This window comes from Sus scrofa, chromosome 15 (genome assembly GCF_054392235.1).
Source record: "Sus scrofa isolate SSC_HxYL_T2T_F1_AM1 chromosome 15, Sscrofa_HxYL_maternal_Yorkshire_Landrace_v2.0, whole genome shotgun sequence".
Classification (NCBI taxonomy): Eukaryota; Metazoa; Chordata; class Mammalia; order Artiodactyla; family Suidae; genus Sus; species Sus scrofa.
In genome coordinates this window covers 87,364,436-87,389,983 of record NC_139397.1, presented here as the reverse complement: position 1 = coordinate 87,389,983, position 25,548 = coordinate 87,364,436, and the positions used below count along the sequence as shown (strand labels likewise).

The 25,548-nt window shown below is 35.3% G+C and overlaps 1 long non-coding RNA gene across 1 annotated transcript in view; it reads left to right on the top strand.

Moving 5' to 3' along the window:
* LOC110257203 (uncharacterized) overlaps positions 1 to 20,486 on the top strand; it is a 48,184-nt gene extending 27,698 nt beyond the window's left edge. Inside the window, exon 3 of the long non-coding RNA XR_002339491.2 lies at positions 17,004 to 20,486. This is a non-coding gene — a long non-coding RNA (uncharacterized LOC110257203). The remainder of the gene's footprint in view (positions 1 to 17,003) is intronic.
* Positions 20,487 to 25,548: the final 5,062 nt, after the last annotated feature.

Genomic DNA, 25,548 nt, shown 5'->3' with positions numbered 1-25,548 from the left:
GTGTAATATCTTTAGTGAGACAGGCTTATCTTAACTTCCCAAACATATACTTGTGCTCATCAGCAAAAAGCAACACAATCTGACCATACGTGGCATCAAATTTCTCTTTACAAACTGCCTGTAATTAATGGAGTCATATTGGTTCAGCAATGAATTCTTCAAATCACAAAGGTAGGGTGGTAAAATTCCTGTTGAAGTTAAATGCCTCCCAGGGTCTATTTCTCAAGCTCTTAGGCCTGAATTTTCTCCCCTTCCCTCTCTTTCCTTTATTGAAGGTCCCATTAAATACCAAGATACAGAATAAGACAATAAGCAAACATAGGCATGGTTACACCAATGGATAATGTGGGAAAGTTGAAAATACTAGGCAAAAATATATAAAAATAAATGTGTATCATCACAAACTAGAAATTAGGCAGATGTTTCCTGAGATAGTGACATTTGAATTGAAATCAAAAGGTAGAGGAGAGGAAATTCCCGTCGTGGCGCAGTGGTTAACAAATCCGACTAGGAACCATGAGGTTGCGGGTTTGATCCCTGCCCTTGCTCAGTGGGTTAACAATCCGGCGTTGTCGTGACCTGTGGTGTAGGTCGCAGACATGGCTCAGATCCTGCGTTGCTGTGGCCCTGGCGTAGACCCCTAGCCTGGGAACCTCCACATGCCGCGGAAGCGGTCTAAGAAATGGCAGAAAAACACACACAAAAAGGTAGAGGAGAATGAAAAGTGTTCCAAGAGGGAAGATAACCTAATTTGCAAGACTGTTGATGCACTGTCCATATTCCTTGTTACATTTCTGATCACCTCTCCTGGTTTCCTTTTGTGTTTGCTTCTAAAGGTTAGTACTAGCCCACTCTTTTCAGGGAACACCCTGATGGTATTGATGCAGCTTTGCCATCAGCCTAGAAAAGTTCCTGAGAGTTTATATCTCACACCAGTTCCCCCTTAAACAATGAGAGGGGTTTGATAGTACTACCGGTATGAAACATTGCTTTCTAATATATAGAATACTGGAATTATAACAAGCCAAGTGTGGTAGTTCAGGAAACTGGGTATTTAATAATTGTAGGCTTTATATTTTGAATTGTTTACTATGTGCTAAGCACTGTGCTAACCCCCAAATTATTCCATTAGATTCATTCATTATCCTGGTGTGGTAATTACTATTATTTATATGGAAAATCAGAAATTAAAAAGACTCTTTGCCCAAATGTTCCATAGATGGCACATGAAGAAAATGGATTCAATTCTAGATCTGACTTGAAAACGTGTCTGCTAAGCAATTGCATCCGAACCCCCGTAACGGCAGAAACTGAGGCTTTTACAAAAACCTCCCTGTGACTTTGACCTCAAAAAAGTCCTTCCTATGTCTTTTTGAAATATGTTTGGTCTCAAATTGGATCAGCCACCTTCCTAAGGCTTAGAATGCTCTATTTTAAATTCTTCTCACTCTAAAGTATTCTTATCCAGAAAGTTTAGAAGAAAGATAATAAATCTTATTAAACCTACTTTGAGTCCTTTTCCAGAAAATACTTACATCACAAAAATTGTTCAGGGCTCTTCTAGGAAGACATCCTAGCTAAATCAGGGCAGTTACACAGGATATAAAAAGAGTACAATGGATATTGAGGAGTTGGGAAATAATCCAATCTCTTTAATAGCAGATTTAATAGTGCAACTTATTTTAGGGCACTAAAAGCACTGTTTGAGATATTCATATATATTTGTATGGGGTTGCATGCCCTTGAAACTCTAAAATATTAATTCATAATGAATTACCATATCCTTTATATCTTTCACATCTGCTGATCAGAGTATCTGAAAGACCCTAAACTCATGGCTTCATGCAATAAATTTTCAAAGTTGGGATTTTTCTCTCTACATTTTTTCATGTATAAAAGAATGAGATAATTGCTTAATAGTCTTTTTCTACTCCCTTGTTTTCTTCATGGTATCGAAAACTGTTGCTCATTTCAAATGAATGCCTGTTTGAGACACCATGGACTAAATTTCTGAAATTTACGTGCACATTGTATAATAATTATTTCATATAGATCATCGCACTATGAGGTAAGATGATAGACTGAGGTCTTTCAATTAACACAGATTTAATTTTTAGAAGTATTTGTTTATAAGTAAACTTTCTTGTTTTAGTTCTAGTAGTTTTAGGTTTAAAGTTATAATAGTATAGAGTTCCCATACATCCTGCATTCAGTTTCTCCTCTCGCTAAGATCTTACAATATTATGGTATCTTTGTCACAACTAAGAAGTCAGCATTGGTATATTGCTATTAATTAAGCTGCACACTTCATTTACATTTCAATAATTTTTCCACTAATGGCTTTTTTCCATTCCAGGATCCAGTCTACCATGCCAGATTAAATTTAGTTATCATGTCTCCTTAGTCCTTTCTGGTCTTTGGCCAATTTTCAGGCTTTCCTTGTTTTAAAAGCCCATTACAGTCTTGAATTAAGGCATTTTGTAGAATGTTCCTCAACTGAGTTTGTCTGGTGCTTTTCTCATGATTTATCTGGGAATACTGGTTGTGGGAAGGAAGGTCACAGAGGTAAAATGCCATTCTCATATCATAGCAAGGGTACATACCATCAGCATAACTTTTCACAGATGTCATTAACTTTGCACCTGGCCAAGGTAGAGTTGGTCATGTTTCTTCAAAGTAAAGTTACTTTTCTCCCTTTTCATATTCTATTCTCTGGAAGCAAGTCACTAAGTACAGCCAATACTCAGGGAGGGGCAAAGAGGAGGGGATGAAGCTCTATGTTCTAGAAGAGAAGTAGCCATATGAATTCTTTGAAATTCTTCTAAAAGGAAAGTTTGTCTCTTCTCAACCACTTAACGTATAATTGATTGTTTTATCATATCATATTATTCATGGATATTTATTTAATTGATTTATTGTACTGCTTAAGTTGTTCCAGTTCCGGCCATTAAGCGCTCTTTCTGGTTGACTCACAAAGCCCCCTGACATGTCCCTACACCACACACACACACCTTTTTTTGAGCACTTCCTAATTTCTGGTAGGACAATATGCTCTAGCTTTATCTTCTCCTTTCTGTACTCCATCCCTAGAATCAATAATTTCTCCAAGGAGCCTTGATTCCCTTTGTCAGAGAAAGCCACAATCTAAGTACTTGGTGTACTCACTACTACTGTGCTATCATTGCTACCAGGCCCTCCGAGATAGCAAATACATATATACATATTTATAATTACAGTCTGCCTCTCATATACACAGGTTGGACATCCAGGGATTCATATGGAAGGGTGACTGTATTCACTGTACTGACACCCTTTTATATAAGGGACTTGAGTATCCACAAATTTTGGTACCCATGGGGGCCCCTGGAACCAATTCCCCATGGATAATGAGGGACAATTCCTATATCCATACAACTATATTAAGTTAAACATGAATTCATACAATGTCTCTACCTCTAATCTAATTCCATTTAGAACATTTTATCCTGTGGATTTCCCTTTCCAAAAGTAAGAAACTTGGCTATCACCATCTACCTTATATGTGCTTGATTGCTCAACCCCAATATCCATATTCTTTCCCTTCTGAAATAAAAATCACCTTATTATTATAAAACCTCTTAGAATCTAAGACAGTATTTTTTAAAGATATGAGATATTTGCTAAATCAATAAAAATTAGAAATTTTGAGGTTAAATAAAAATAAAATTTTAGTTATTATTTGATCCTAAAACCAAGGATCCTCAATGATCATTCTTTTTTTCCTTTAAAGCATAGTGTTTCATTAGGTGACCTTAATAGTTACCAAAAAAGACAGCTTTCTTTCAAACAAACTAGCTTACTATCCCGAGTTTTCTACACATCTTGGCTATAGAGAAAATAAAAAAGAAAGGAACATGTGAGCCAAATCAAATATAATACATGTTATGCCACTTTCTGAAAATACTCTCAAGACATCTAACAACTGTAAGAATAGACAATTAAGTTTCTTCACCCTGAGTTCTTCCAGCGCACAGACCAATTTTTCTGAGTCTCTGCAGACTCAAATGCTGCAGAATTCATATGCATCTCACCTATTAAGAAGAAACGAATATAAAAATAACTGGCTGTACCCAACTCCCTCTTTTTTTTTTTAATTTATTTTTTTTTTCTGCTGTACAGCATGGGGACCAAGTTACACATACATGTATATGTATTTTCTCCTCCTATTGTTGTGTTGCGATGTAAGTATCTAGACGTAGTTCTCAATGCTACACAGCAGGATCTCATTGTAAATCCATTCCAAGAGCAATAGTTTGTATCTGTTAACCCCAAGCTCTCGATCCCTTCCCCTCCCCCTTCCCCCCACGCCGTCCCCCAACCCCGGGCAGCCACAAGTCTATTCTCCAGGTCTATGATTTTTTTTCTGTGGAAACGTTCATTTGTGCTGTATATTAGATTCCAGTTATAAGTGATATATGGTATTTGTCTTTGTCTTTCTGACATTTCACTCAGTATGAGAGTCTCTAGTTCCAACCATGTTGCTGCCAATGGCATTATGTCGTTCTTTTTTATGGCTGAGTAGTATTCCATTGTGTATATATACCACATCTTCCTAACCCGACTCCCTCTTTAATCCCTTCTCCCAACACTAAAGGAAATCCACTGACATTGTCTTGCTACATCTGAGATGAGGTAAGCACTTTTTAGTGGATTTTACTAACAGTAGTTGAATCTACTCAGACTGAACAACTAATCAAGAAGTATCATAACCTAATTAATTAAAACACAGAGAATATGCCATTTTTTCCAAGCCATTTCACAAGGAATTAATCCAAAATGTCATTTCATATATTTTTCCTTAAAACATAATTTTTAAAAAGAGGAAAATTATGAATTTAATTCCCACCCCTCTCAGATGGCTTGTTCTAAAATTGCTTTTAACTAATAATCCATGGCTTAACCTATATGCTTTGCCTTCTTTTCAAAAATCTTCTAACAGTGTAACTTTAAAGTTACACTTGCAAATTCCGCATCAGGAGCTTTGTGTGAATTTTTCCAACCCCTGACTCATTTTCGTACAAATAGTATGTAAAAAGTGTTACATGGTTTTGTGCAGAAGGCAAGCCTGGACTCTAAGGCACATCTTAACATGCTAAATCCAAAAAGGAGATTCCAGGGCTGAGATGAAGATCTTGCTAAAGAGGTGTAACTCTGGTTCACTGGATGGTAGAGAAAGTCACTGTGGTACTGTGTGTAAGCAGAACTTGCCAGAAATCACCCTCCAGAATGCAGGGAAAGCTTCTCAAGGTGAGGTGTCTCCATCACAAGCAGTCTGCTACAAATCTGCCTGAGAGAGAGATGCTGAGGTAAAGGCTGGCTGCTTTTATTCATAGGACATCTGCAGGAGCTAGCATGAGGGGTGGGAGGAATCTGCAAGAGCCGCCCAGAAGAACACCAGACCCAGGAAGCACAATTTCGTTCTTCAATGTCTATCCAGTGCCTTCAACTAATAATGCCTACTCTCAGCGGGAAAAGGAAAATTTTTATTCATAGAACATCCATTTTCCATGTTTATTTTCATAGAGCAGGCAATAGTGAATTTGGAACTGAGAGACAATAAATGGATAAGTGGAACAATTGCCCTGTGCACATATAGTTTATACTATATAAAGGTATAGGAGGTTACCCCTCACGTGAATCTGCAGCATTTATGATTTTCCTCCTTAATTTCCAGATATTCTGTCAACTTTGAACTTTGTCCACTGCTAGCTTGAGCTGTTAAGGCCATGCTTTTATTGCAGCTGAGAAGTGTGAGTGTATGGAGATGTATTCTGAGACAAAAAAGAAAAGCCACATACTTGTAATTCTTCCTGGTCACACTGTCTTTCAAAGGCAATCCCTCATAGTTCCTGCCTGCTTTAGTTAGGGTCTTGCTACTTCAAATAGCTGAATTCATTTAAATATTTTTTAAAATTTTTATAATCATTATTTGTGGGAGGTTTCACTGGGCACCTTCCCATTGCCAGCATGACTAAAAGTCTGAGTTTTCTTTAAAACACAGATTTTTAAACTAAAATAGATATTCCCAGAATCTTTTTTTTTTTTTTTTTTTTTTTTTTGTCTTTTTAGGAGGATCCCAGGCTAGGGATCTAATTGGAGCTGTAGCCGCTAGTCCACACCAGAGCCACAGCAACACAGGATCCAAGCCGTGTCTGCGACCTACACCACAGTTCACGGCAATGCCAGATCCTCAACCCACTGAGCGAGGCCAGGGATTGAACCCATATCTTCATGGATGCTAGTCGGATTCGTTAACCGCTGAGCCACAACAGGAACTCCCCAGAATCTTTTTGTTCTTTGGTTTTCAATAGAAGCTAGTGTCCAAGTGCTCCAAATCTCACATCTTCCAGGTTATAAAGTATTTCCCAAGATGAGTGTTTGTTTAAATGACCTTTTGTCTACTCTCTTTCATTGCCTTGAATGAATATGAAGCTTGGGACTAATTCCATGGTCTTAATAACAATTTCACTTTGAAACAAACATGTGGAAAGAGACAGAGCCAAAGTAATTACTGCGGAAAAGGGAAAGAAACCCTGAATTTACTGTTAGTTATTTTAGCCAACAATTAACATCAAGTGTATTGTTTTAAAAGCTCATATATTAATTGTTTCTGAAGGCATCTAAATGGTAGCACAGGAGTCATTTTTCTAAATATGATAGGGTTTTTCATAGAGGTATTTCTCTCCATTTTTTATTCTCTCAAGTATTTGGGAGATCAGAGACTGTGTCTTAAGTTATTCTAGAGCTTGCCTTTGTCTTGTGGCTTTCCCTCTTATCAGAGAGAGATATCAAGATGAAGTGAATTCTTGATGCCAGAATATGAAAAATTAATTCCTGCTGAAAGTTGAACTTTTGACTTTTATATCTCAAACTTAAAAGTAGAAATTTTATCACTTCAGCATAAGAAAATTTCTAATAGCTTTTTACCACTTATGTTGATGTCCCCAAAACAGGTTTTTTTGTCACAAAAAAAGTAACATGATTCTGTTTTTTCTTCCAGGTATTATCATGGGTTTTATCTATTTAAGTAACTTGAATTTACAAACTCAAAGGGTTCTAAATATTATCTACACTGCTTAGTGGAGTTCCTATTTATGAGAAGATTAAGTGCCATTGGAAAAGCAATATATCATGGTCTATTTTGGTATTAATTTGACTTAATCTATCTAGCTGTCATGAAGCATTGATATATTATACATTCTGAGACAGTCTTTTATTGGCTTCATCATACATCAAATCTATGTACCACAGAAATCTATTTGTGGATTTAAAAACAAAATATCTGTCCACTACTGAAATATTAAAATGCAAAATACTATTCTATGTACAGGGGAATAAGGAAGTTGATGCATAGGAACGTGCAAGCAGAAATGAGAATAAGCAAAGTCCTCGCCAGCAAAAAGATAATAGATCAATGTGAATGGAGAGGAAAGTTGGGCAAAAAAAGATTCAAAATAAGAAACAAAACTTTACTGTTTTCTGTTTTTGTTTGTATGTAGTTGCATTTTTTTTTGTTTTGTATGATTTAGTACAAAAGCAGCCAAAGTCAATGTTTGAATAGGAAAAATAATATTATATTTTATGCCCATTCTGATTAATATCACATTGAAATGTTTAATAGTGTCCTGATTTTGAAGTACAAACACACTTCTAAGCTTCAGAATTAACTGGAAAAACACAGAAAATAGGGGAGTCTTTTTTAGCTAGTATAATAATTTTTGCTTTAGAGATTTAGCTATAATTACAGAAAGGGGCTTCATTAAATTTTCTCTTATTATATGACCTTCAGCTCTCCAAGGTGATTCCTGAAACTCATTTTGAAGGAAGCACAAAGCAAGATTTCATTTGTTTATTTTTGCTTTAAACTGAATTGCTCCTAGACAAAATCTTTCACTTTCCAACTGCTAAAAAATTTTTGAGATTTTCTTTTAGAAATGTTGCACATTGCAAATGCAATGAATATTTACATAAAATTTTTGCTCTGGTTTTTATCAAAGAAAAGGCAGCAATATTAGATTTGTTTGTAATTTCACAACAATAAAATCCATATATGAGTACCAACCATGTATACAGTAAGATTCTAGGACTGTTCCTACTGATTGATTATTTGTAATTAGAAAAATGTTGCCTTCTTTGTGTTAAAATAGTCTCACAGATGACATGAAATCTTTTCATACATCTGATGGTTTGTGTTTCTTCTAAATTTTATTATCTTGATTATATTCATCAGTTTCACAATTTATTTTATTTTATTTTATTTTATTTTATTTTATTTTATTTTATTTTATTTTATTTTATTTTATTTTATTTTATTTTTGTCTTTTTGGCATTTCTTGGGCCACTCCCGCGGCATATGGAGGCTCCCAGGCCAAGGGTCTAATCGGAGCTGTAGCCACCAGCCTATGCTAGAGCCACAGCAACGCAGGATCCGAGCCGCGTCTGCAACCTACACCACAACTCATGGCAACGCCGGATCATTAACCCACTGAGCAAGGGCAGGGATCGAACCCGCAACCTCATGGTTCCTAGTCAGATTCATTAACCACTGCGCCACGACGGGAACTCCCTTTGTGTGTGTGTGTGTGTGTGTGTGACAATTTCTTATTTTAATCATTAATGATTCATGTTCATTGTTGAAAATATAAAGGTAGAACAAAACTCATACAAAAATCAATTGGACAATGCACTGGGGCAAGGAATGGATGTTAACATAGTCCTGTGCCTTTCAGACCAAACATTAAAGTAGCGTAACTTTTAGAAGCATGAAAACTTGATATGTTAAAGTATACCTTGATTTTTATGTTGACTAGCTCACTAAACAGTATCAAACAAAGCTATTCATTCCTTAGGAAATCACACATGGCCAGATGATCACTTGCCAGCACTTCAGTATCTGCAGACCAGTACCGTTGGTAAAATCAATTTATTCCTTCAGAAATAATCATCATTCAATAATATATATTGAGCTCCATCTCTATTCCAGGCATTATTCTAAGCACCAGGGATACAGTAATAAACAAAACACCATTCCTACAATCCCACAACCTACAATTTAGTTGTGGGAAGACAAACAATAAAAAATAAAATAAATAGATATAAACCAAGACAGGGAGTAAATACTGCACGCACACACACACACAGAAACACACAAAGGGAAAAAAAACAGAAAAAAGCAAACAGGGTTAAATAAATGGAGAATGGTATGTATCACACTGGGCAGTTAGATATGACCTCTCAGGTGAGGCAGTATTTGAACAAGCATAAATGTAATCATAGAGCAAGTAATGTAGATATCTGAATAAAAGGCACTGCAGGGAATGGGAATAGCAAATGCAAAGACCCGGAAATGGAAGTCTTAATATTCTATTCAAGAAAAAAAAAATAAGACTACTATAACCAAAACAGAGAAACCAGCAAAAGAAAAGTAATAGGAGACAAAATTAGAAAACTTGCTTGGGAGCCAGATAATATACAGCCTTTTAATAACCATTTTAAGGCCACTGGATTTTACCATAAGTGAAAAGGGAAGCCATTAAAGTATTTTAATTTGGATAACATGGTCTCAGTGACATTGTGAAACGATTTCTCTGGATGCTGTCATGGAGAATATACTATAAATAGTAATGAATGGAATCAGGGAGACTTGTTAGGATACCAGTGAAATAGTTCAAGTAGGAGATAACTGTGAGAAATAGCAGAGAGTGGGGGGTAGTCTAATTCTGGAAATTTACAAGACAAGAATTCATTTCTCTGAAGATTTATTAACACTGAAAAAGTGGTTTTCCTGGTTTTGATTATATGGGCAAGTCATAAGTGATTTAAAAAGTAAAAATCCAAATCCCCTCTTTCTACCATTTTGACGCTCTAGGAGAATGCATCATATTTATTCTGTGGCTTTTTAAGAAAATTCTTTCAGAACCCCAATATGGGTTATTCTCATAGCATAGATTTGGGTCTGTCCTTTCAGTTAAAAAATACCATCAGTACACTAAGACCAAAAATAAAAGAAGAGAGAGAGAGGGAGAAATAGAAAGAGGGAGAGAGAGAAAAGAGAGAATAAAGGAAGAAAGACATCATAAATGAAGAAAAAATGCTTTTGCCTGAAGATAATCTAATCATTTACAGCAAACCATATGGAATCTATAGGAAAGTTACTAGAATTTTTAAGTAAATTTTGCAAGATTTTAAGATATAAGATTAACACATTTAAATTATTTGTATTTTTATATACTAGCAACTAATAACTGAAAATTGATATTATAAAATCAATACCATTTACAATAGCATCAAAAAATATGAAATACAGGAATCAATCTGACAAAAAAATATATAGACTTATGTAATAAAATCTGTAAAACATTGCTGAAAGAACTTAAGGATAGTATAAATATATGAAGAGATATGGCATATCTACGAATCAAAAAAATTCAGCATTGTAACATAAATTCTCCATAAACTGACCTATAAATTAAACCAGTCTTAATCAGAATCCCAGCAGACATTTTTGTAGAAATTTACAAGCTGATTTTAAAATTATAATAGAAATGCAAATAACCTAGAAAAACTAAAACAACTTTGAAAAAGAAGAGGATTTTTAGGGCAGTGAAATGACTCTGTAATGGTGCATACATGTCATTATAAATGTGTCTAAATCCATAGAATGTACAATATCAAGAGTGAGTATGATATTGTAGTTTATGGACTATGGACTCTGTGTGATAATGGTGTGTCAGTGTAGGTTCATCAGTTGTAATCAGTGTCCCACTCTTGTGAACACTGTTGATGAAAGGAAAAGCTATGCATGTGTTGGGGAAGGGGGCAAATAAAAAAATCTCTGTACCTTCCAGTCAATTTTGCTGTGAACCTAAGACTGCTCTAAAAAATAAAATCTATTTAAAAATAAGAGGAAAGTGGAATTCCCATTGTGGCACAGCGGAAACAAATCTGACTAGTAACCTTGAGGTTGTGGGTTCAAGCCCTGGCCTCGCTCAATGGGTTAAAAATCCACTTGATGAGGCTGTGATGAAGGCCAGCAGCTGTAGCTCCGATTTGACCCCTAGCCTGGGAACCTCCATATGCCGCACATGTGGGCCTAAAAGGCAAAAAAAAAAAAAAAAAAAGGGGAAAGTTTAATGACTACTCAACTACTCAATTTCAAGCCTTATGATAAGCTATAGTAATCAAGACAATGTGGTACTGGCATAAAGATAGACAAGTAGGTTAATGAAACAGAATAGAGTACCAGAAACAAACCTGCAAATAGATATAAACAACAGATTTTTGACAAAGATGCAAAGGGAGGAGTTCCCGTCGTGGCGCAGTGGTTAACGAATCGTGGCGCAGTGGTTAACGAATCCGACTAGGAACCATGAGGTTGCAGGTTCGATCCCTGCCCTTGCTCAGTGGGTTAATGATCTGGCGTTGCTGTGAGCTGTGGTGTAGGTTGCAGACGCGGCTCGGATCCTGCATTGCTGTGGCTCTGGCGTAGGCCAGCAGCTCCAGCTCTGATTAGACCCCTAGCCTGGGAACCTCCATATGCCGCAGGAGCAACCCAAGAAATAGCAAAAAGACCAAAAAAAAAAAAAAAGATGCAAAGGGAATTCAGTAGAGAAAGTATTATTTTTTTCAACAAATGATGCTGGAACAATAAAATATCATATGCAAAATATCAAACTTAGATCCATACTTGGTACCATGCATAAAAATTAAGTCAAATGGGGAGTTCCCATCATGGCACAGCAGAAACAAATCTGACTAGGAACTATGAAGTTGCAGGTTTGATCCCTGGCCTTGCTTCATGGGTTAAGGATCTGGGTTTCCATGAGCTGCGGTGTAGGTCGCAGACGGCTCGCATCTGGTGTTGCTGTGGCTGTGATGTAGACAGGCAGCTACAGCTCTGATTCAACCCCTAGCCTGGAAACCTCCATATGCCAAGGGTGTGGCCCTAAAAAGACAAAAGACCAAAAAAAAATTAAGTCGAATGGATCATGAGACATAAATGTAATACATAAAACAAAAAAATCCTTAATATCAGAGTTATATGCTCTTAAACTAAAATGTGAATCATGATGTTAGCAAAACAATGGAGTTAAAAATCTCCTGTCCCCTAACAGATCATAAAATAAGCAGAACCTATTTGAACCAACTTTCTTAATACTCTGGAAACCAGTTAAAGTTTTACAGGAGAGAAGCAAATCCTAAATCAAGGGAAAAAAAAAAAAAAACAAACACTTTAAATGATAGGAAAACTTTGTGGTGCTTTTACTTGTCCTGGGCCTAATCCCTCCCTGGCTCAGAAGCAGTCTGGAAGATGGAAGTCTCGAATTTCCAGTGTGAGATCTTAATCTCTGGTTGTGGTAGGAGCAAGCTGAAATGACTCTTAAATTATTATGTATTATCTGTTCTAACCTTTTAGGAGGCTATCTGAAGGACTGACACAAGGCACTAGCCCCTGTTGCATCTAAATCAGAATTCATTCAGGCCTGGAAAGGGGGGAAATGTTTAAAAGCATTCTAAAATGGACATAATCCGTGGCAAAAGATTACAGCTGAGTCAGACAATAGATCATTTGAGATGAAGAAGGAAAAAGAGTGAAGTTTCTTTGGGAAAATGAGATACTTAAAACCTACCAGAGTTCCCTGGTGGCTCAGTGGGTTAAGGATCTTGCATTTTCACTACTGCAGCTCAGGTCAATGCTCTGGTATGGATTCAGTCCCTGGCTTGGGAGCTTCCCCATGCTGCAAATGCAACCCAATTTTTTTAAATAAATAAAAATTGTTAGAGGCACACAAATATGAAGAAATTCAGACAATCATGTGCATGCCCAATGCAAGGTGCATGTGCTGAAATATATGAGATAACCTTAAGCTTTGACATTGGGCTTTTACCTGGGCTCGGTGCAAGCCTGGCTAGGTGTTAAAGAAGTGCCTGAGCATAGAGCCAATCTGCAAAGACTGGGAGAGGTGGGGATTCTGTTTGTTGTTTAGCTCCTGGCATTCAAGGAATCTCTGTCAAAACACTAGCTAAACACAGGATAAGAACAGACTTCAGTAATCACAATACACAAGTAGTACAAACTCTGAAAATAGTAAAAGTTACTAAACAAATAGATTTTTACAGCTTTCAATAATCAAAAAAGCATCAAACCTTGGGAAAAGCAGAGAATTTTATTTCCATTTTTACTACATTATAATATTTTAATGTCTACTTTAAAAAATAACAAGGCATACAAAGAACAAGAAGTGCTTTCAACATCAATATTTCTACCAAAAGTCTTGCCAACTAAAGAATGTCTCTCACCATCCAGCTCTACAAGGAACAGGTCATTAGCCATTGTGGTAGCTGATCTTTAACACACAAAGAAAGAAGTCCATGGAAGAGATCAGAAACAAGGCTTTCTGAGCTCTGGCAAAAAATGGCAGAACAGGCCTGCAGATAAATATTTTCAGGAGAAAAATTTATGAACCCAATTTCTCGCATCTTCTCATACCTAGAAAAGCACTAAACTCATTAACAGAGACATGTTCCGCATCTTTCTACTGAGATGTATGCTTGATTGCACTTACTCCTTTCACCGAAATCATATATATATACTGACCTCCTCTTCCTACCACCTCCTCAGAGTGGTTCCTCAGAGCTATAGGAGAGGCTGTCTCCTGGGCTATTGCCCTCAGTAAAACCCAAGTAAAACTAAACACAGCTGTTATGTGGTGCATTTTTTTTAAGGCGACAGTGTGTTTATGATGTTGAGGAGTCTCAAAGCAATATAGATCTCTCTATCATGTTCTAAGTCCTCATGAACAGAGTGTTTAATATGAATAATTCTAATATAGATCAAGGCAATACAGGATTTTTCTACCATACTCCTCAAAATTATTCTAGACTTTTCTTAATGCCCAATTCCCAAGCCAAGTTCCATATGTTTAGGTATTTGTTAGAGCAACACCTGACTTCTAGGTGCTAAAATATGTATTAGTTTTTTATTACTGCTAACAAATTACTGAAAACTTAATAGTTGACCTCTTATAGTTTCAGAGGTCAAAAGTCTAAAATCAAGGTTGTAGAAGGGCTGTGTTTATTTTGGAGACTTAAGAAAAACTTTTTTTTCCTCCTTTCCAACTTCTAAAGCCCATCCTACCTCCTGTCCCCCTCCACCATCTTCCAAATGCATCCTTTCAACCTGTCACTTCTCCTTTTTCTGATTTTGACCCTTTTTCTCCCTCTTATAAGATCCCTTGTAATTACAATGGTCCTTCCCAGATCATCCAGGATAATTTCCCTATCTCAGCATCAATTTATGATAAAAACTCTCAGAAAAGTAGGAATAAAAGGGAACTTTCCCAAATAGATAAAAGAATATCTACAGACAGCCTACGGATAACCTTATTTTCTAAATTTTTATTATAGTTGATTTACAATGTTCCACCAATTCCTGCTATACAGCAATGAGTCCCATTTACACATTTATATACATTCTTTTTTTCACATTATCCTCCATCATGTTTCATCACAAGTGATTAGATATGGTTCCCTGTGCTATACAGCAGAATCCCATTGCTTATCCACTCCAAATGCAATGGTTTGCATCTACTAATACCAAATCTCAATCATCCCACTTCTTTCCCCTCCCCCTTGGCAACCACAAGTCTGTTCTCCATGTCCATGAGTTTGTTTCTTTTTGTAGATAGGTTCCTTTGTGCCATATATTCGATTCTGTTTAAAAGTGATAACATGGTATTTGTCTTTCTATTTCTGACTTACTTCACTTGGTATGAGTCTCTAGTTCCATCCATGTTGCTTCAATGGCATAAATTTGTTCCTTTTTAATGGCTGAGTAGCATTCCATTGTGTACATGTACCACATCTTCTTAATCCATTCTTTTGTTGATGGACATTTAGGTTGTTTCCATGTCTTGGCTATTGTAAATAGCACTGCAATGAACATAGGTGTGCATATGTATCCTTGTCAGTGAAAGTTTTGTCTGGATATATGTTCAGGAGTTGGATTGCTGGATCATATGGTAGTTCTATATTTAGTTTTCTGATGTACCTCCATACTGTTTTCCGTAGTGGCTATACCAATTTACATTCCCACCAGCAGTGTAGGAGGGTTCCTTTTTCTCCACACCCCCTCCAGAATTTGTTATTTGTAGACTTACTATTGATGGCCATTCTGTTCAGTGTAAGGTGGTACCTCATTGCAGTTTTGATTTGCATTTATCTGATAATTAGTGATGCTGAGCATTTTTTCATGTGCCTGTTGACCACCTGCATGTCCTCTTTGGAGAAATGTCTATTCAGATCTTCTGCTTATTTTTCAATCAGGTTGTTTATTTTTTTGCTGTCAAAGGAAACCATAAAAAGAACAAAAAGACAACCTACAGAATGGAATAAAATAGTTTCAATTGATGCAACTGACAAGGGCTTACTCTCCAAAATATATGAACAACTCATATAACTCAACAGCAAAAAAAAAATAAACAGATAACATTATTTTTAATGGTTAAAGACTGAATGCTTTCCCTCTAAGATTTATAACAGGACAAGGATGTCTATTCTTAACACATTTACTCAACATGGTATTAGAAGTTCTACCTAACGCAACAGGCAATAAATATTTTTTTAAAAAAGGTATATAGATCAGAAATAAAGAAATAAAATCAACCCTATTTGCCAATGCCATTATTATCTATACAGAAAATCTAAGTAATGTACCAAACAAACAAGCAAACAAACAAAAAACCCCTAGAACTGAAAAGTGACTTCAGGCACATTGCAGAACAAGATAAAGGTAAAAATTATTGTATTTCTATATACTAACAATGAACAGTTGGATACCCAAATTAAATATATATTATCCTTTATATCTGCTCAAAAATAAATAATTTGGTATAAATCTAACAAAACATTACAGAACTTGGCTGAAACTGTAAAACACTAATGAAAGAAATCAAAGAACTAAATAAATCAATCACATACTGAGTCCATGAATTAAAAGATTCTACATAATAGATACACTTTGCTCTCCAAAGTGATTATAGATTTAATTCCATTCCTATCAAAATCTTAAGGTTTTTTTAAATATTGCAAGATAGTTCTAAAATGTATATAGATTTAATTCTAAGAGCTATATAGTAAAGCATGAGAATTAGAAGAGGTAGAAAAATTTTGAAAATGAAAATAAAATAGAATCTCTATACTTAATTTCAAGACATATAAGTACAGGGATCAAGTCTCCTTGGTATTGGGGTCATCCTCAATTTCTTTCAGCAAGAAAGAAGTTCTCAGTGTACAAGTTCTTTTGTAGTTCTCAGTGTACAAGTTTTTTTTATTCCCTTGGTTATTTATTCTCAGGTATTTTATTCAATTAGTTGCTTTTATCAGTGGACTTTAATTATCTTTTTGGATTATTTATTTATGGCATATAGAAGCACAACTGATATTTGCATGTTGATCTCCTACCCTGAAATTTACCTGAATTATTTCTTAGCTTAATAGTCTTCCTTTACTGCTTTTTTTTTTTTTTTTTTTTTTTTCTTTTTAGGGTTGTTCCTGCAGCATATGGAAGTTCCCAGGCTAGGGGTCAAATCTGAACTGCAGCTGCTGGCCTAATGGATCTGAGCCATGGCTGTAATCTACACCACAGCTCACAGCAACACCGGATCGTTAACCCACTGAGTGAGGCCAGGGATCCAACACGCATCTGTAACCCTCCGAGCCACAACAGGAACTCCTGTTTAGTGCTTGTTTTCAGTGACGGTTAGAACTTTCCAGGGATGTTTTACCTTAAATGAAGACACAGCCCTGATGCAGAGCACATGGGTAGTCTAGCTGTTCCCAGTTAGGAAATTCATACTCTAGGTTTACTTTTACACATACTTCAATATAAATGAGTGCCGGTATATTAAGCCTCGGTTTGAATTAAATGACATTTTTTAATGAACTTTCTCAAATTTTCACCCTAGGGTTCCCTTCAAGATTACCTCACAGATTTTCCAGGAGGTGAAGATGAAGACAAGGAGACTGAACAATGGATGTGTGTGTGTAACTGTCCCCTGACTCACAAAAGTGCAATGGAAAGCAAACAAGTGAAGTGAAAGAATGCAAAGAGGGAGATGGAACAAAAGCTTGCAGAGAAGTGCCAGTTAACAACTGACTATAAGAGAAGAATAATCTTCTGAGTAAATACAGAGAAAGAGAGAAAGAGAAGGGGCAGGGATTTGTATTGAAGAAGCTTGCTCTGTACTTTGAAACAAACTGAAAGAGAAAAAATAGTATTATTTATTTAAAATCACTCCCTGACTTGAATCAATTCAGGATACAAAATAGTTTGCCTCCCTACTGATTATATCAATTTTTAAATTGCATTTATTGCTATTTTTCTTTTATCTAGAGATACGTATTGAGTGTCTGTTATATGCCAGAAACTATTCTCAGGAGAGCATTGAACAAAACAGAAAAACTCTGCACTCACACAGCTTAAATTCTAGCTGACAATAGCTAAACAAACAAGCAAACATGATGTCATATAGTATAAGTGCTATGAAGAAAAATCAGGTTAGGTACATGGAAAGTTTTTACTTTCATAGGGGTAGACAGGGAAACTGACTTACCCCAAGATTAATACACACTAATGGTAGATTTTTTTTTAACAATAAAGATTAACAAAATGAAAAGCTGAAGTACTTTCTATTTTATTACCTAGGGATAGATACCTTGTGTTAATATTTTTCATATGTGTGTATATGTATGTATTTTTTAACTGGGATACATTGCCTTATTGTTTGAAACATTTGATAAGTATCTTCCAATAAGATGATTCTGCTTTTCCTCACTGTCCTATTTTATAATCCCTACTTAAAAGCAGAGTACACTTCTTGCCTCATTTTTAGTTTTGATTTGGTTCAGCCAATGAAATGTGAGCAGTAAAGATTTGTTTTGGTTCTGAGAGATTCTTGAAGAGTCCTCACCCATTTCTGCCGGCTCTTTTGCACTATCTCTCTGCCATGAGGATGTCAGATCCCAAATACAAGCTTATTTGTATACTGGGTCTTGAGGTTAAACCATCTGGAATAGAGTCACAAAACAAATGTTTCTTGTGGAAATTTTGTTAATGTATCATTAAAACTAGAGAAATATATGCAAATATAGTTTATTTCAGAAGAGAAGTCATGTAGTAGTGAATTTCTCACTAAGCAAAATAGCATGATTGGTATATTCTTTTCCAACTATTTTCCCTATGTTTTAAATTACAAATGACATTTATAAAAATTCTAAAACTTAACAGAGATGGACGAAGTTAAAAGTGAAATTTCATAGTACACTTTCCCAAATCTTGATAATCTCAGTTAATCCCACAGATAATACTATTAAAAATTTATAGCATATTCATCTGTGAGTATATGACCCTTCTTCCTCTCTCTTCACTTCACACAGTCACACACACTTATAAAATAGGATGGTAGCATCAGACATAATATTTTTGGAATTGCTTGTGTGTCTGTGTGTCAGTGTGTGTGTATTACTGATTATGTCATGGCCACATTTCCAAATCAATACAAAGGTAAAAGCTATACTTCATTCCTTTTAGCTGCACTCCATGGTCTGACTGTAACACAATTAATTTAATTATATTATTATTCATGTAAATGTAGGATATATCTAAATTTTGTAATTGCAAACTAATCTGAAAAATGAAATTTTATGTATTCTATTTACTAGTGTTAGAAGATAGTCCTACAAGTGGACAAGTGCTGTAGATTTTCTAAAATACTATTTTTCTGCTTTCATATTATTCCATTGCATATGTAATTTATCTAAAATGCCATGTGGAGTTCCTGTCGTAGTGCAGTGGTTAACGAATCCACCTGGGTCGATCCCTGGCCTTGCTCAGTGAGTTAAGAATCTGGCGTTGCTGTGAGTTGTGGTGTAGGTCACAGACGCAGCTCAGATCCCGTGTTGCTGCGGCTGTGGAGTAGGCCAGTGGCTACAGCTCTGATTAGACCCCTAGCCTGGGAACCTCCATATGCCGCAGGAGCGGCCCTAGAAAAGGCAAAAAGACAATCAATAAATAAATAAATAAATAAATAAATAAATAAATAAATAAAATGCCATGTACATGATCATTTACTTTTATGGAGTTCTCCCCAACATTTTAGTAGTATGTATAAAATTACAATGAACAGTCTCATATTTTAATTACAATGCACATTCTCATTATTTCATTAGTCAAATTTCAAATGTCAGTCAACATCTTAATTACATCATAAGTCAATTTCAAATGTTCAAAAAGAATGGTATAAAGTTCTAGAATTGTGATCATCACTGTCATATTTTTTATTACTATTAGCATTGGATGAGAATAGCTACTTTGGATAGTTATTAACACTGATTATTACCACCCATTAATATATAATGAATATGGTTTGAACATGGTTTACCTATTTTTAGTTTTGTCATTAGCATAAGTATAATATATTATCTTTTAAATGTAGATAGTATACACATTGTGATGGTATCTATTTTCACCCAAGTGAAAGAACTGTAGAAAAAGGACAGAGGGAGTACATTTTCTTATACAGGGCTGGAACTGGAGTACACTTCCATGTATCAACAGTACACATGGGAGTTCCCATTACGGCTCAGCAGATTAAGAACCTGACAGTCTCCGTGAGGATGCGTGTTCGATCCCTGGCCTCGCACAGTGGGTTAAGGATCTGGCATTGCTGTAACCTGTGTTGTAGGTCACAGATTTTGCTCAGATCTGATGTTGCCATGGCTGTGGTATAGGCTGGCAGCTGCAGCTCCAGTTTGACCCCCACTCTGGAAATTTCCATATGTTGCAGTTGTGGCCATAAAGAGAAAAAAAGACTATAAAAAATTAAATTTTAAAGTAAAAAAAAAAAAACAGTGCATGTGGAGCACAAAATCTCAGTTATCTTTTTCTGATGGTTTGGCACATTTAAAATATTTTTTTGGCTTTCTTGAGGTATAATTGATGTATAACAGACTGTACATATTTAAGCATCCAATCTGATAAGTTGTGACATTTGTATAAAATCAAGTAACCATCACAATGTTCAAAATAACAAACATTTCTATTATCTTCAAAGTTTCTTTTTGCCCTTTCATAATCCAATCTTCATCCTCTACATTCCCTAGGAAAATATTCTTTTGCTTTCTATCACCCTAGATTTGTTTCCAATATCTAGATTTTTATAAAAATTGAATAGTATACTATCCACTCTTTTTTGGTCTGGTTTATTCCATTCCTTGTAATTATTTTGAGATCCATTCAAATGATTGGATGTAGTAATATTTTGTTCCTTGTTCTTATTAAATATGAATAAAACACAATTTGTTTAGCCATTCATTGATTAATGGACATTTGGGTTGTTTTCAGCTTTAGCTATTAATACAAATAAAGTTGCTGTGAACACATGTACAAATATTTTTGTGGTTGTATTTTTCATTCACTCAGAGTAAATATCTAATAGTTGGGTGGTATGGTATTCATGCATAGCTTTTCAAAAAAAATGCCAACCTGTTTTTCATATTTCTTCATTTTATATTCCCACCAGCTGTCGTATCCTCTGCTTTATTCTCAGCTCTGGAGTTCCCTTAACTTGTCATGGTAGCCCCACTGCTTATAGGTCACAATTCACACCAGGTAGGAATTCAGAGCCTTATAGGAAAGAGAAATATCATGGTCAGCTTCAGTCTGGTTGAGAGGATACACCATGTCCATTTTATTATGACCATGCTTCAAGTTGGTACTAGCATCTTTTGAGAAAGCTTCACCCGGGGGACTGAAAGCTGATCCTGGGATAGTGGAACATGCTCTCAACTTACCCAATTTCCTAGATGCTACTACCCCCAGCAAACAACGAAACTTGGAGATGACAATTCGGGAAACCTAAGTCTGGCTTTTTGCTCTCCTCTCTCTCTTCTTTCCTTTCCCCAAGTCACTCACGGGCAGAAAGTGAGCTATGTCATTGCAATTTACTCTGTCCTTCTAACATTACAAGATGCCTTAAGACTCTTCTGTATAAGAGGAGACATTCTCCTTATGCTGAGTCTCCATCCCTTCTTATAGGACCCCTTCCTGAGACAACCACTATCAAGAGTTTAGTATTTGTTTCCTAATAATAGTTTATACTTAAACACACATATATATACATGTATGTGAATAATACACTACTAATAATACAATACTAAACACTATATTTGTATGTGGGAATTTTTGAAAAATTTATTACGGCACATTTCAAACATTTACAAAGACATAGAAACTAGATGTCTTTTTTCTGTTCTTTAAATAGTTACCAATAACAATTAATACCCATATTTACATTAATATTTTACTAATATGTTTTAAAGGAAATCAACATATCAATCCCCTTCCTGAAGTAAAGGAACTTAACAAGTTTTAACCTTTCTTTGAATTCCCACTTCCTATCCCAAACCCTCTGAAGTATGTGCACACTTATTATTTTTAGAATCCTTTAAGTTTTTCAACATGTTTTACGATATTTTGCTCACCTTTGTTTATATAATCCCACTGCTCCTGCCTGAGGTTATTCTTTTTCTTGGTTTAATATCTTATTGATGACAGTCTGTGAGGAGATTGAAGAACAAACACTTCGGAAACATGTTCATTTTATTTAAGCTTCTGAAAGAGAATTAAAAATTCTGACCTATTGTTCCAAAAAATAGATATTATATTGGAATCGTCATGATGTGAGGTGAAAAGGATAGCTGATAAAAAATTGTTTCAATACACATACATTCTAAACTCCAATATTTTGGTTTTAATTTGAAATTCAGTTAAATCTGAAACATTTATAATAAATGAAATTAATGAACCAATGTTATCTTAAAAACCACAGATTCTGACTTATACTTCTCTCAATGTTTCACGATGTTAACAAACGTAAAAGTTTATGTTTATATAAGAAATAAAAAATAAAATGCAGAGAATTCTTATCATGGACATTAAATGGCAATAACAACAGCACAGGAAATTTGTTACTTTCAATCATCCGGAAAAATGTCTTTGTCTTAAGACTCCTTTCAACTTGATTAGTGGGAAGAAAGGATTCTGCTTAACATCCTATGTTGTAAATATTCTGAATGCCTAGCTTCTCTTAGCAGTGAAGGGAAATAATTCACAATGTGGTGCCTAGATAAACAGAAATGCTTTAGATCCTAGTGATTTATATCATGGCTTCCTTTTCATTTAAAGGTGATTGTATGTTTAAAGGATACTAACTTTGCTGTCACTTTCGTTTCTTTTTTAAGAGAGGTCTTATTTTATTCTGTCCTGATAGTGGTAAGCTGTTTTGATGAGTGTGTGTGTGTCTGTGTGTGTAACAGATACCTTAAAAATAGTTTGGACCAAAAAATCCAGGTTCAAAGAAACTTTCCCTCAGCACTTTGAATATTATTTCATTGTCTTCTGACATGTATTGCTGGTGAGATAAACTTTATTTTTAACATTTCTGCTTAGGAAATCTATATTTTTACTTTAAAATATCCTATTTTTCATTGGTTTTAACAGTATGTGGTTTACTACAGTATTCTGATAGTAGATTAATTTTTAATATTGCTTATCACACAGTGTGTTATGTCAGTTTGTGAACATCTTTCTCAATACTTTAAAATGCTTAGACATGACCTCTTTGATTATCGCCTTCTCATTCTATCTCATTCTTTAAAGACTATTAGATGTATATTACAGATATACCTTAATTTCTCTTTCATGTAGCCTGTATCCTGTTGAATTAGAGAAATTACCCGATTTTATTACAAATTCAATTATTCTTCAGTTCTATCCAATTTATTATTCAATTTACATATTGATTTTTCAAGTTAACAGTTTAATTTTTAAATTAATGGTTTTTTAAATGTTAATGCTTAACTTTCAAAAATTATTCTTAGTTTTTTTCACATTTAAATGATATTTTATAATCTATTGTCCATTTCATAGATGCCCTTTGAACATTTTAAACAAATTTATTTTAAAACTCCTTTAAATTACTTTAGTGATCTGAATACTTTTTCTTAGATATAATTTTCCCACTCACAAGTATGCTGACTCCTTTCATGGCAATGTATTTTTTCATTTGCCTTTTTGTCTTTAATAAATCATTGTTTTCTGGCAATTTCATCCATTCCTGTTGGAAGGTTTCATGATGGATTCAGACCAGTCTCTCTGGAGTGTAAAATTCCAAAATGGGCCTTAAATTATTAGTGAGGAGCAGCAAAGACTAACACAGAACCTATTCCTATACAGTGCAATATCAAGTCTTGCTTGTTCTGCCCCAAATAAGTAAATGCCAGGTAAAGTTCTACTTTTTAAAAAAGTAGACCTTACATTTAGGTCTTTATTTCATTTTGAGTTTATTTTTGTATATGGTTTTAACATATGTTCTAATTTCATTCTTTTACCTTTGCCAGTTTTTTTAAGTATAGTTGATTCAGTGTTGTGTCAATTTCTGCTGTGCTGTGTAGTAATCCAATCATATATACGTTTTTTTTTAACTATCGTCCACCATGCTTTATCCCAAGAAATTGGACATAGTTTCCCTGTGCTGTACAGTACGACCTCATTGCTTATCCATTCTAAATGTAATAGTTTACATCTACCAACCCCAAACTCCCCATCCAACCCACTTCTTCTTCCCTTCCCCTTGGCAACCACAAGTCTGTTCTCCGTGTCTGCAAATCTGTTTTGTAAATAGGTTCATTTATGCCACATTTTAGATTCTACATATAAGTGATATCATATGATATTTGTCTTTCTCCTTCTTACCTCACTTAGTATGAAAATCTCTAGTTGCAACCATGTTGCTGCAAATAGCATTATTTTGTGCTTTTTTATGGCTGAGTAGAATTCCATTGTGTATATGAACCACACATTCTTAATCAATACATCTGTTGATGGACATTTAGGTTGTTTCCATATCTTGCCCATTGTGAATAGTGCATGTATCTTTTTGAATGAAAGTTTTGTCTGGATATATGCCCATGATCTTATGGTAGTTCTATATTTAGTTTTTTAAGGAACCTCAAAACTTTTTTCCAAGTGGTTGTGCAAATTCACATTCCCACCAACAGTGAAGGAGGCTTCCTTCTCCACACCTTCTCCCCCATTTGTTATCTGTAGACTTGTTAATGGTGGCCATTCTGACTGGTATGAAGAGGTACCACAATGTAGTTTTGCATTTCTCTAATAATTTGTGATGTTGAGCATTTTTTTCAGTTGCCTACTGGCCATCCACATATCTTCTTTGAAGAAAGGTCTATTTAGGACTTTTGCCCATTTTTTGACTGGATTTTTGGTGGTGTTGTTGAGTTGTATGAGTTTGTATATGTTGGAGATTAGAACCTTTTCAGATGCATTGTTAGCAAAGATTTTCTCACATTGTGTGGATTGTCTTTTCATTTTTTAATAATTTCCTTTGATGTGCAAAAGCTTTTGCATTTAATTAAGTCCCATTGGTTTATTTTTGTTTTTATGGTCATATTCTAGGAGGTGGATCAAATAAGATGTTGCTGTGATTTATGTCAAAGAGCATTCTGCCTGTTTTCCTCTAGAAGTTTTATAGTATCTGGACCTACATTTAGGTCTTTAATTCATTTTGAGTTTATTTTTGTATGTGGTGTTAGCGTATGTTCTAATTTCATTCTTTTACATTTGCCAGTTTTTCCAGCACCACTTATTGAAGAGAGTATCTTTCCTCCATTGTATGTAGTTGCCTCTTTTGTCAGGGATTAGTTGACCATAGATGCTTGTATGATACTGGCACAAAAACAGAAATATAGATCAATGGAAAAGGATAGAAAGCCCAGAAGTAAAGTTCTACTTTGAACTTCAGGTATGTAAAGAAACCTATCTCATCCTCAGCGTGTGGGTGGAGACATTAGTTCCATATTTCGGTTTCAGCCCCTGACTTTACAGAGGTTTTAGTCTTAATATCATTTGGCCAGTTTTTCTCTTGCTGCTCTGGTTTCTCAAATCTCTTTGGGGGTTCCTCTTTGTGTTCCTGGCTTTTAAATATTGAATTATCCCAGAGTTCTCCATTTGGTTCCCCCCCCCTTTTCTTTTTGGGCCATCCCAAGGTATATGGAGTCCCTCTGCCAGGGATCAGATCCAATCCACAGTCATGACCTATGCTGAAAAAGCTGCAATGCAGGATCTTTCAAACCATTGTATCAGACTGGCAATCGAACCTGTGTCCTGGCATGGTACAGCAGCCATCAATCCCCATGCACCACGGTAGGAACTCTGCCTTTGGTTCTTTATTCTACTCTATCCTCCCTCTCTGCCTTTCTGACCTAATGAAATTTCATGGCAATAACTAGTGTCTACATTTTTTTGGAGGGGAATAAAGTTCAAATATATATTTATTATAAATTATAATATCACAGTTACATATTTGCAGGTTCCAGGAATTAGGGTGTGAACATCTTGAGAAGCCTACTATTGTCTACCAAAACTTTTTATCT